Below are 11916 nucleotides of genomic sequence, written 5' to 3' on the forward strand. Positions count from 1 at the left end.
CATTTTCCTAGGTGGGGAACAATGATGTTTGGAATAGAAATGACTTGGGCAATTGGCACTTTAAATTTTTCTGAAACAGTCATTCTCTGTTTACATAGAGAACGTTGTAAAAACACGGGAAAATCCGCATAAAACACAATTCTGGACTTGAAACATTATACACAGGCATTTCAAAACCCTTTTGGGTCCGTAATATCACATTGGCTTAAATCCCTTTGTATTTTGTTTAATAAACGAAATACGCAATTACAAAGGAAATTGGCGCTTTCCGGACTTCAAAACACATACAATTGCATCTATAAAATTATCGGGTCTACCTTCGATCCCATATCGCAATCACAACAGGAAGGAGCCTCGGTCCATGGTCTTAACGCAAATAATGATGCGATATTCCCCGTTAAATTTCCACCATTTGATCAGACTCGTGATCCAACAGTCCAGATGCGATCACATTATGATAATCGAAACATCGCGGTGCTATGACCCGGGGGTCTTCCCTTATGACATATGCCAATCCGATACATATCACTGATGCCTAATCAACCGATGTCGATATTCGGTGATCGCATGTTGCATTGGCCACAACCTTTGTTAAGTCCTCCCATGGATGTGTGCGATGCGATAAAGTGGCAATCGCTTATCGCAAGCGTTAATGACCCAAGGTCCTTCCCTTTGAAATAATTGCGATGCGATATTTCCTCTTTGACCAATCAAACAAGGCCACATGGCCCAATCTCGGCCTGCCGCGTGTCAGCTGTGGATTGGCCCATGAGCCTATACTAAAATCAAAATTTTCAATATAGTTCAAAATTTAATGAAATTGCCTCCTTTTCTAAGGACATTGGGCAATTTTCATTTTACAATAACTCCTTCATCCGGAGTCCATTTTGGTCCATTCAAATTGCGTCCGATTGAGAATGAACAGATCTATGCAATGGGACTATTTCTAGGAGCAGCCTAAGATTTTGATATTCCTCTGATTTGCAAAGGATTTGTGCCATTTGGCACCTTTTACCTCTTATATGAAGTCTTTTAGACTTAGAGGTTTATCCAGGATCCATTTTTGGATCAGTAAAAGTGGAATTTAGCCCCTTAGGGCTTCTAGTATGCTTCCACCTTTATAGGAGGAGTTTAGGTGAGTAAGAAATCTGAGTTTTTGCAGTTCTTTCAGCCATATTTTCCAGATTTGTACCTTCCTATTTTAGATCTTCAAATATAAGTTGTTTCCATCCAAAAGATCCCTCTTGAACCTTGTTTGGTCATTTTCCTTAGGGTGCCACTGTTTTCCCTAGGTTTCACACCCATCTCCCTATCTTTTGCAACGATTTTCATCACTTGTTTTTTGTTGTTGCTGCACCACTTTCCAGCAACAGTGTCATTTGATCCCAGTCACACTGACATTTAGATATCTTGGCCTTTTTTGTGTGTGTTCCAGTTGATTTTTCAACCAACCAGCACAATATTTGTACACCCAGTTTGGGTGGGGTTTTAGGTAATTGATTTGTTGTTCATTTTCTGTTTTTAATTTCAGTTTATTTACAGTATTTTAGCAATCTTTTTCTTTTTTCAAACATGATCTGGGCCTAATTAATAAACACACTTGCACACACAAGCACATCTTAAGCGAAGGGACTTATTTTACATCAACAAGCCAAGACTTAACTTAATTAATTTATCGCCCCAAGTAGAGACATAGACATTTTGTTTACCTCCCTTCACCATTTCCATGTCACTTGTGTCTTGTAACCATTGTGCCACCAAGACGTTAGTAGCGAAGACTTTTAGGTCTTCATCCTTAGTTTCCACTTGGACGTATTAGTCCTCCCCACTAGGTTCGAGTTATTCATCCCCTAAGTCCCCATACCGACTCTTCTTCTGGTTCATCTGACTCCTCATCTAATTTCAAGCCTCCTTCACCACATACTGTCACCATGTCAGGACCCACTGCAGGCACAGGAAACCAACCTAGTGGTGGCTTCGGTTCTATCATGGTAGTCACATCTAGCATAACCATTACGGGGACTATTCTGACAGCCCCTTTGCTAGCTTTCATGCTTAGGTTAAGTCTCCAAAATTTTAACCATTTGATTAACGACCCCATACATCACAATGTTGGTTGGATAGCTATTCTGACTAAGATTCTTTCAAACATCCCCACGTTTGAGTCTAATTCATGAGAGGACCCCACCAATCACATCTGCTCCTTCCATATGTGGCATTTGTCCAATTCCATCACCGCTGACTCCATTCGTCTTCGGTTGTTCGAACGCATGCTCACCAGAGATGCTGCAAAGTGGTACATTGACCAGCCCTCCACTTCTCATTCCACTTTTGCGATGCTTGCTAAAGAATTCCTTTCATATTTTTAGTTACCTCTCTATTACAACACCGGTACTGAGCTCTTGACCACATTTCGTCATTCCTCTGCCACCTGACTTTCTAACCATGTCCAGGAAGAGAATAGAAGGAGGAGTATGTATTGTTCTCCTTCCTTAAAAAACCGTGTCTACCTCGATTAGTTTCTTAGGACTGTTCTAGCACCCATTGCCAAAGATGTTGCTTCTAACTTTCCTCAGACAAAGGAAGAGGCTCTCCAGACCGCTTTGAGATATGACTTGATTTATGCTCAATCTGGTTATGTCTATACCATTATACCATACCTCCCTCATCCTGGTGGTGTCAATGCACCAGGGGCATCTCACACTACCAACGATATCATTAGAGCTATTTCATATCCTTCATCGTCCACTTAGTAGAGTTATGGCTATCTATAGGAGAGCACTAGGTCCTGCAACACTCATCTCCCTCCTACCAGCAATGTCTATTAAAGAAAAAAAACATCCTATGCATTCACCCAACCAAATCAACAAATATCAAGGCCAGCTAGTGCTCAACCTGTCTACCAGACCGCTGCCCCTTCACCACCTTACACCTATGCATTGCCGAGCGCTCCAGCCCCTCAGGCATTAGCGCAAAAACCTCCCATGCATCCTTAGCCCCAGCAGCCACTGCCTCCTCAGGGTCAAGTGTATGCGCAATAGAGTGCCACCAATCCCCAAAATTCGAAGAAAAAGAATAAGGGGAAGGGTAACAAGGGTAACCAGGGTAACCAAGGTAATCAACCTAATCAACCCCAGGGGAACCATCCTAACACCAACAACGAGCAACAGGAAAACCATCCCAAGCATAACAAGGCTATACGTATGAACAAGCCTTGTGCATATTGTGGTGTAAATGGCCATTATACTCATAAGTGCCCCCTCTTACCCTAGATGCACCAAATGTGGGAAGCCAAAGTAGCTTCTAGAGGTCAACCACCCATGAATCAACCACCTCAAAATCCTATTCCATCTCAACTGGTCATGCTTACAAATCCTTTCCCTCAGCAAGGATTTGTTGCTGCTCAACCTTGACAAAGGTCAAGCACCCTCCCCAACCTTCTGGTCCTGGTGACTACCAGATCCTCATGATGAATTCTGATGAGGTCAATACCTTTGATGTTAGCTTAAAAAATCAGTCGCGTCAATATGACAAGCCATCGACTTCATCCACAACTGAGACCAAAAACAAAGAATCTATTGAGCCTCTTATGACACCAAATGATCCGTTATAGATCCCTCAGCCTAAAGTTGAGATAATTCCCAAGATCCCTAAGGGGCCATTACATCGTAATGTGACTTCTAATCAAGTTGCACACACATACAATATAGTAGATGACTTGGTGCAATCACCTGTTGCCATGTCGACGCTGGAACTTCTCCATTCATGCCCATCTAAAAATAAATCTCTACTAACTGCTTTGGGCACTAGATCCTTCAGAAGGTCGTTTGATTGTCTTTCCTATTGATGCATAAGAACATCCTCCATTACTTCCATCCGTTTCTTTCCAGATACCAGTCTGAGTCCATAATGCCATCATCTCCTGATGCATTATTGATGAAGGTGTATCCACCCGGGTGATATCCACTATCGTTTGGAAGCAACTCAAGTCACTTGAACTATCCCCATCTACCATCACTTTGCGTGCTTGGGACGGTCACTCCTCCCAGCGTCTCGGCATGTATCAAAATTGTCCAGTGACTCTTACGGGTAAGACTGTCAATGTAGACATTGAGGTTATTGATTCCCCTCTAGATCAAAACATTCTCTTGGGTCGTAGTTTCACATAAGCCATGTCAGCCATTGCCTCTGCAATTTTCCGCAAGATGTGATTCCCCCATGAAGGGAATATCGTCACTATCCATTAGTTGGCATGTTACGATCCATCATCCTCAACCTCCCTTGAGTCCATTATCTCATCTATGTCTCGAAAGTAGTTTTCCACCCCTCTCACAAATGTTTCACTCGGAGTCTACAAATATTCCACCTTGTTGGGTTCTTTCTATAGTCCTCCCCCTCCCATCTTTGAGACCAGCTCATTGAGTGTCAACATGTTACAAGCATCACGGGTTGCTCAAAAGCAATCTGGTACCTCAGGTCAACAACCATCTCCTCAACACCCTGTTTTTACCATCTCAGCTGAGTCATCTAGATCCATCCCCCCAAGACCTCCTCCTTTTGTGGGTGCCTCTCCTTTCTTCCCACGAGGAACTATTCCTCTAATTCTTAACCATCTAGGAGATGTTCCACCGAGACATTACCCTGCAGGGCAAATACCTTTCTTGTTTCCTCCTCTTGGAAGATTTTTAAACCCTGTCATGGCTTCCTTGACTCTCCCTAATATGACTTTGGGGATTCCAGTATCGTACATTGATCCCCCAGTGAGAAATCTGCCTAGTCAGCTCAGACGATATCATGATTTGACCTCGGTTCAACTGGTTCCTGCAACCCCTGTCACTCCTCCAATTCCACTGCACCCTCAATAGGAACCCACTCCTGTTGTGAAAGCATCTAGACAGGGGGGAAAAGCCAATAAGAAGGAACCTAAGGACAAGTCTCCCTAAGCACCTTCAACTCTTAAGCCTCCAAAGTCGACACCTCCATGCGCTTTGTGTGAGGTTGTTGGACATGTCACCAATAAATGTCCTGAACTTCCTGTTATAGACATTTTTGTGCCTTACAGAATTGAGCATGAAATGTCCATAATCTAAGGGATCCAAAGTCCCTAAACATGTTGTTCCTACCCATAGAGGAACAAGGCTAACAAAACACAACAATTCACAGAAGTTCTCCACCAGAAACTGCTCAAAAACAAGTCAATTCAGGATCAATTCAGAGGCTCCACTAGCTATCTGCGCTGAAATGCAAAGTATGCATTGGCTACCTGCACTGCAACACAGGTAGAAGCACTACCAGGGTGCGCTGAGCGAGAGTTGACAAATGGCAAGTTCATTCAACAAGGTGTCAAGACCCAGGAAGCTTCCAGAATCTTCCTCAATGACACTTGCCTCAGTCAATTCGACTAATGATGAGTAAAAGGTTCTCAACCTCCATGTGGAAGCAAGAACCTCCAAGTGGAAACAAGAACTGACAGAGGGAAAGGACACTAGTCAGATCTCAAGCTGACTCATCCTCTCTCCAAACATCTATATATGGATCTCTCCTCCATGAGATCTAGAGGCTGGAATTTTGTTATTGCAAAGAATTGCTGTTGGTTTGAGACTGGAATCATTGGGTGCTTAATGCTTTGAAGGGAGGTGAAGATAGGAATTCCATTTGCTGGGAAGGAGATGCTGGATTGGAGCCTTCTTGGTTGTATCTCTTCCTGAACCTTGTTATTCATCAATAAAGCTATCTTGGTTTCTCCTATATACTGATGTATCTTTGATGTATGATTGCATTAGTATATTTAGTTTACTTCTAATCCTGAACTAGTTATGAATATGAATCTATGTCTTTGTGTAGTGTTCTCTTCTTGTGATCTTGCAGAGACCTATTGAAGCTGGGCGAGTGAGAAGGCAAGTAGCTGGGAACTCTCAAAGAGAAGAGAAACCGGATCGAGGGACAAACGGAAGACACCGGTTAGTCCATCCATCTCTCTTCATTCTTAATTCATAAAGGAAGAATACTAGAATAGCTGTCTCTGTTTGTTGCTAAGGCACTGTCACACCTTAGGTGGATAGGATCGTCCTGCATAGGCATTTTTCCCCACAACAAATTGGCGACTCCGCTGGGGAGATCTGTTTAGTCATTTTATTTGTGTCTCTATCATTGTTTGTTTCATAGACTCAACAACAACAATCGAACTGCATCTGCTATTCTCAGATGCAAAGTAGACAGTTGCTGCTTTGATCCAATCACTGGATTTGTCTATGATCTGAACAATGGACTCACAAATGATTTGATGATCCTTTGTGATAGATCTTAGTACTCCCTCAAAGCATCCCTTTGATTTTACCTTGCTTGTTGCTTTTATTTGGCCTGAAACCGTAGATTAATCAGGAAACTGTGACCCAGAACCCAGTGAGAAACTCTCGTTTCTCCTTCAGCGTAGACCCTGTGAAGAGGTTCTGCATTTCAACGCAGGTCCCGTGAAGGCTACCTGCGCTGAATGTCAAAACCCCTGTGTTGAGGGTGCGTTGATCCAGTTGGGCCTTGTGCAGCTGGGGTTCTCTGCTCTGTTTTGCCTTGTTTTGATCTCTGTTTTTGCAGCTTGTAACCAGCATAGGTACCAGTCTGATAACTCCTTTTCTCCGCTTAAATCCCGCCTCCTTTTGTACGAAAAGACTGTGAGTGTTTTTATGTGTTTGTGGCGTCATTTGAAGTTTTCCTTTGCAAGAGTGAAATAATCATCTTGTAGCCCTTGATTCAGATCTGTCGATTGTGATCTTAGGAGAGAGTTCATTGGCTGTTTACAGTTGACTATACATTTACTTTTGCTTTTGGTTTGAGTTTGTCTCTTTTAAGTGTCGAAACAAGTGTTCATTTCGAAAGTCGTAAAGTGTTGTATTCTCTTCTACCCTTTCTGATTTCGAAAAAGTAAACTTGTTTGTATTTGTCATTTAAAAGCAAATTCAAAGTTGTACAAAAAGCTTTCTTTTTAGGCATCAATATTAAGAAAGCGGAAAACAAACACCTGCATTGTGCATTTGCATCTTAACAGTTTTCATGCTTGATTTAGGAAAAAGTGCACTAGAGTGTACTGATTGCTCTTTGAGAAAAGATGGTGTCTTTCTTTTCCCTTTGTAGCTAGGATTTTCATAGTTGAAAAGATATAAAGCTTGCTTATCATCTTTAGACTGCATTTAGGAATTGTATCATACATCTCGTGGTGATCCAGAAAGGCAAACTTCTAAAAAGATCAACCTAAAATAAATTGAATGAACTTAACAACGCTTTGCAACATAACGCACAACATAGAGGTCTAGGCTAGAGACGTGTTCCGGCGTCATAAAGCCTGGTGACTGTCGATCTCGCTGATGGTGGGTGATTCCTCCTGAGGGACGATAGCGCCAGTACGGATTGTGCTCCCACGTACCGTCGCGTATATATTGGGAGACCCCTATAGGAATATAACCTTTATCCATAGGAAGCCGTGTCGGCCGCCCTACTGATCGCAATGCACTGAACACAGCATTCAGGAAGATCGACCGCCCGTACCCTAAAAAGTATTCTGCGGTTTTGCGAAAAGTTTGGCACACCCTCTGCCTAGAACTCCAAAGCAGTTTCTTTTGGCCTTTTTCAGACTCTATAACAGAAAAAGTCCATCCGAGCATTTGTCACTTCGGGCTCGTTAAAACATCGAAGGAGACTAGAGTCATCTTTAGCTTTTTCTCGACTCTTTAAAAGTGAAAAAGCAAGTTGTGTCTAAGCGTCGTTAAAAATTTATTTTAAACGGAACAATCACCCTTTATTCCTGCGTTGATCTTTAGGTTGAAAAAATGGAGCCCACCAACCAAGGAATTCCCCTTGGTGGAAATCCTAGTCCCTTCTCCTCTTGGGGAGATGTTGGTGCGCCCCATATGGCCACATTGTCGCTTCCAGGACTGACAATTGGCCTGCCGGTCTGGCTCTTTTCAACCAATGTCGTTCAGAACACCACTATTCCTGAACAGTCGAGTCAACAGTTAGACCAGACCAGAGTTACCCACCAGCCTTCTACTTCATCTAATTCTTCCTCTCCTCCTTCCTCTTCGCTTGACGGAACTGGTAAAACAAAAAACCAAGTTCCTAAGGAGAAGAAGGAAAAGAAGAAGAAAGAGAAGAAGAAGAAGGAGCCAAAGGCGACTGGGGGCAAACAAGTGTCGTCTGACAAAAATCCACACACAGCACTGACTAGGCCTAAATCGCCATGTGTCATATGCAAGGGAGACCACTTCCACAGAGATTGTCCCTGCATCGCTCGGATACTAAGGGACTGGTCTCCCCATTTGCACAATTCGGTGGCGTCAACCTCTGATAGCCATGTTGACAGCACACCGTCAACTAGTGAAAGTGAAGCCACAGGACAAAGAGGGAAAGCTAGATTTCCCTGCAAACTGTGTGAAGGCGACCATGCCATCCACCGTTGTCCCTTCTTAGACGAGGCTAAAAGAGTTTTGGAAGATCGCCCGATTTTACGAGCGCAACTTCCTCCTGGATATCAAAAACTCCTGCCAAGTCCTTCACTAGTTGAGAACCCGGCTGGCCCGCTCAGGTGGTCAGCCGAAGCACCTATCATTGAAGATGAACCGTCTGAATCCATACCTGACGAAATTCAAAAGGTTGAGGCGGCAGTTGACCCGGTTTTGCCTTCAGAGGCTCTATCTTCGAATGATACCATCACAGAGGAGAATAAAGACGACACCGTCCAAATTCTCTTCATCAACACAGACTCCGACGAACAAGGGGGCAATGCACCCATTCCTTTATCGCAGGAAGGAAGTTCGTCAGAGCGATATCCGGCCGTCTATTCAGTCCCACCACCAAGCAACCTGGTTGTGTCCTTCGACTGGAACCAACTAGGCAGACCCCGGTTACCAGCCAGTATACCATTCAGAATTATCGTTCAAATATACAGAATGGTAATGGCTGGCACAATCATTGATGAGGGGGCATCTGTGAGTATCCTTTCCTCTATTGCTTGGAAAGCGCTTGGTTCGCCAGCGCTTTTGCCTGAAATGAGAAATCTATCAGGCTTCGATAAAGGAACCAGTCGGCCTTTAGGGATCCTCCCCAATGTGCCTATCACATTGAAAGGGAAGACCGTTCAAATGAACGTGATGGTCGTTCAAGGACCCTTGGATTATAACCTACTCCTTGGACGAGACTATATATATTGCATGGGAGCCATCGTCTCCTCACTCTTTAGAGTAATGTGTTTTCCGCACGAAGGAAGAGTGGTCAAGCTCGTGGACCAACTTTCATTTCCCGGATCACGCATCGCAAATAGTCATACACCATCCCTAAATGGTCTCTTCGCGCAAGAAATGTCTCAACCCACGGTCCGTCCTCCTGATGAGCGCGAGTAATCCAGGAGGATATGACTGGAACCCAGGGGGCATGCGTCCTGGTCTGCTTCGGCAGGAAAACTTTGGGTATAGAGTAGGTTTCCGCGGGAGAATATGACTAGTCTGTACCCCGTCCGTCTAGGAAGAGGGTTTATTCTAGAATAAGATTCTTTTGTCAAAGTTATGTGAGTTGGCGGGCATCGTCGCTCACCTTTGTCTATTTTGATAGACATTGCCGAGGAAGTGTTTTGTTTGAAAGATTAACGAGACAATCTTTGGGTAACCTGAAAGAGGTAAGCCTCTCTCGGTAAAACAAATGTTTTGGCGAAAAGGAAATAGGGGTAACTTTGAAATCGTACTTTATACCTAGGGGCATGCAAACCTTTTGGAGTGCAAGCAAGGGGCGACTATTTATTTTTTAAATTTTTAGGTCCTCCGTTTAAACCTGTAGGTCTAACCCTTTAAACTCGTAGGATTAGTCGTTTTCCGAACTTGCATAACGAAAGGATGCGGGGCATAGATTTGGTAAGGCGCAAGCTCCATAAAAAATGGAATCTTACATGAGACATTCTTATCATATGACTGGATAATCGAGCAGTTTTAGCACACAGTTCATGCTCGTTAAAAAATAAACGCAAGATCCGAGCAGTTTTAGCACATAGTTCATGCTCGTTAAAAAATAAACATAAGATCGAGCAAGTGTTTCAATCCACGTTTAAGCTCGTTAAAAAATGAACTACCCGGTAAATAACCACTGTGAATGTAACATTATCAGCCATTAAAGCCTTGGTTGTGTTTGCACTGTCACCTCCACTTTTCCATTGGCCGATTATTCACCTCCATATGATTGTTTACCCATTTTGAGGAACAGCTGCGAAGAGTGATTTCACTAGCCATCCTTGTGACACTGTTGTCATTGGAAAATTCCAACCTGTACCTGGAATCAGCTGCTAACCCATTTTATCACTCGTTCCTCAAAAGACGAGTCTTCTTTAAGCTCTTTTCATCTGACTCGTAAAATATGAAAATATTACCGAGTTTTGGCCTTCCAGCTCGTTAAAGCGACCGGAAGTGCTATCCCTCCTCTAGATTTTAATCTTTTTGGACCTGAGGGATTATTGCACAAAAAGATCGAGCGCTTGTTTTGTTCGGCTCGTTAAAACTATCGAAAACTCATCCCTTCTGTATTGTTTTATACTTTTTCGGACTTAAGGGATTAGATGACGAAAAAGGACTTTCGGAGTTGACTTTACGTACCTTTTCAGACTCTCTAAAAATGAAAAGGACCGAGTTATCTTTGTCGTTAGACTCGTTAAAATCATTAAATAGCGACAAACTTGTCTTTAGACGAGAACGAGTTTCACTATCGCTAGGCTCGTTAAAACATAGCGATGGGCTTGCCCGAAGGGCAATTTATAGAACAAGCATATGTTATCCTCCTCAAGCTTGACAAAAATAAAGAGGTACTGGTCAGCAATGATTGGGGAAAAATTGGGAGAAACTCAAGAAAACTTTGATGGTAGCAAGTCGCTCTTGAACATGACACTTTTCCTCCGTACCACAATCGGGTTGGGTTGTTTCATTCACCGGTCACATCACCATGGTTTCGCCATACCATCCATATTTGGGGTAATGCTACCGATCCATCGCATCAGTGTCGCCATATGTTCAAGAGAAGTCGTTCAGAGAAGTCAACCGTGTCCCATCCACTGCCGTACATTATCCTTCATCCTTTCATGACCGCCACCCTGAATCATATATCACAGATCGTTTTCACCTCCATCAAAATCATTAGCTCCATTCCGTGTCATTGATGTGGGATTCATTAAGGCCCTCCTTTGACGGATCGCTTCTTGTCGACATCAGCTCATTATCCAAGAAGTTGATCTAGGAACAACCCCTTCAGTACTTTGAAGCTTGCATGCCTCAATGGCAAGTTTCTCACTTCCGGCGACAGGTATACATCAATGACCTTCGACCGAAAGATTTTGCGTGGTGTTCGACGCCAAGTCCCTTATTCACACCACGTGAATTGTACTGCAGTACCTTGAGGGTCATTATCATTATCGATGATTCCTCTCGCGCTTGTTAACGGTTTACCTCATTGACCGGTAATCAAGCGATGTCTTTCCATGTTCGACTTCAGAACATTTCTCACATGGATCGACTTGTACTTAGAGTGAAGATCGAACGAGTTTGAAGACCCCGGATCTAGTTTCATCCATCCGGGCTGCGATATATATTCAGGAAAGATAAAGACATTGACATGTACATCATTGCAGCAGATAATCATCCTATCTAAAGGATCATAATTTCATCAAAATTATCAGTCTACCATCAGACGATTGTCTGTTCTATGTACAGAAAAATGAATTTATAAAGCTGAGCATGGGAATGCCCGCCTTAGCTAGATCATGAAAGCAGTATGAAAAATAATGTATTGTATTGTATCTTATTACAGGTCTCCTCCCAGCATTGGATGAACTTCGGATCCTCCTGATAAAGCATTTCACCCGATAAATGGCCTGATACTTTAGGGGGCAACTGT

The sequence above is a fragment of the Pinus tabuliformis genome, chromosome 1_1, assembly GCF_031772625.1.
Source record: "Pinus tabuliformis cultivar Carrire ecotype Pingquan chromosome 1_1, CPIR1, whole genome shotgun sequence".
In the NCBI taxonomy this organism is placed as follows: domain Eukaryota; kingdom Viridiplantae; phylum Streptophyta; class Pinopsida; order Pinales; family Pinaceae; genus Pinus; species Pinus tabuliformis.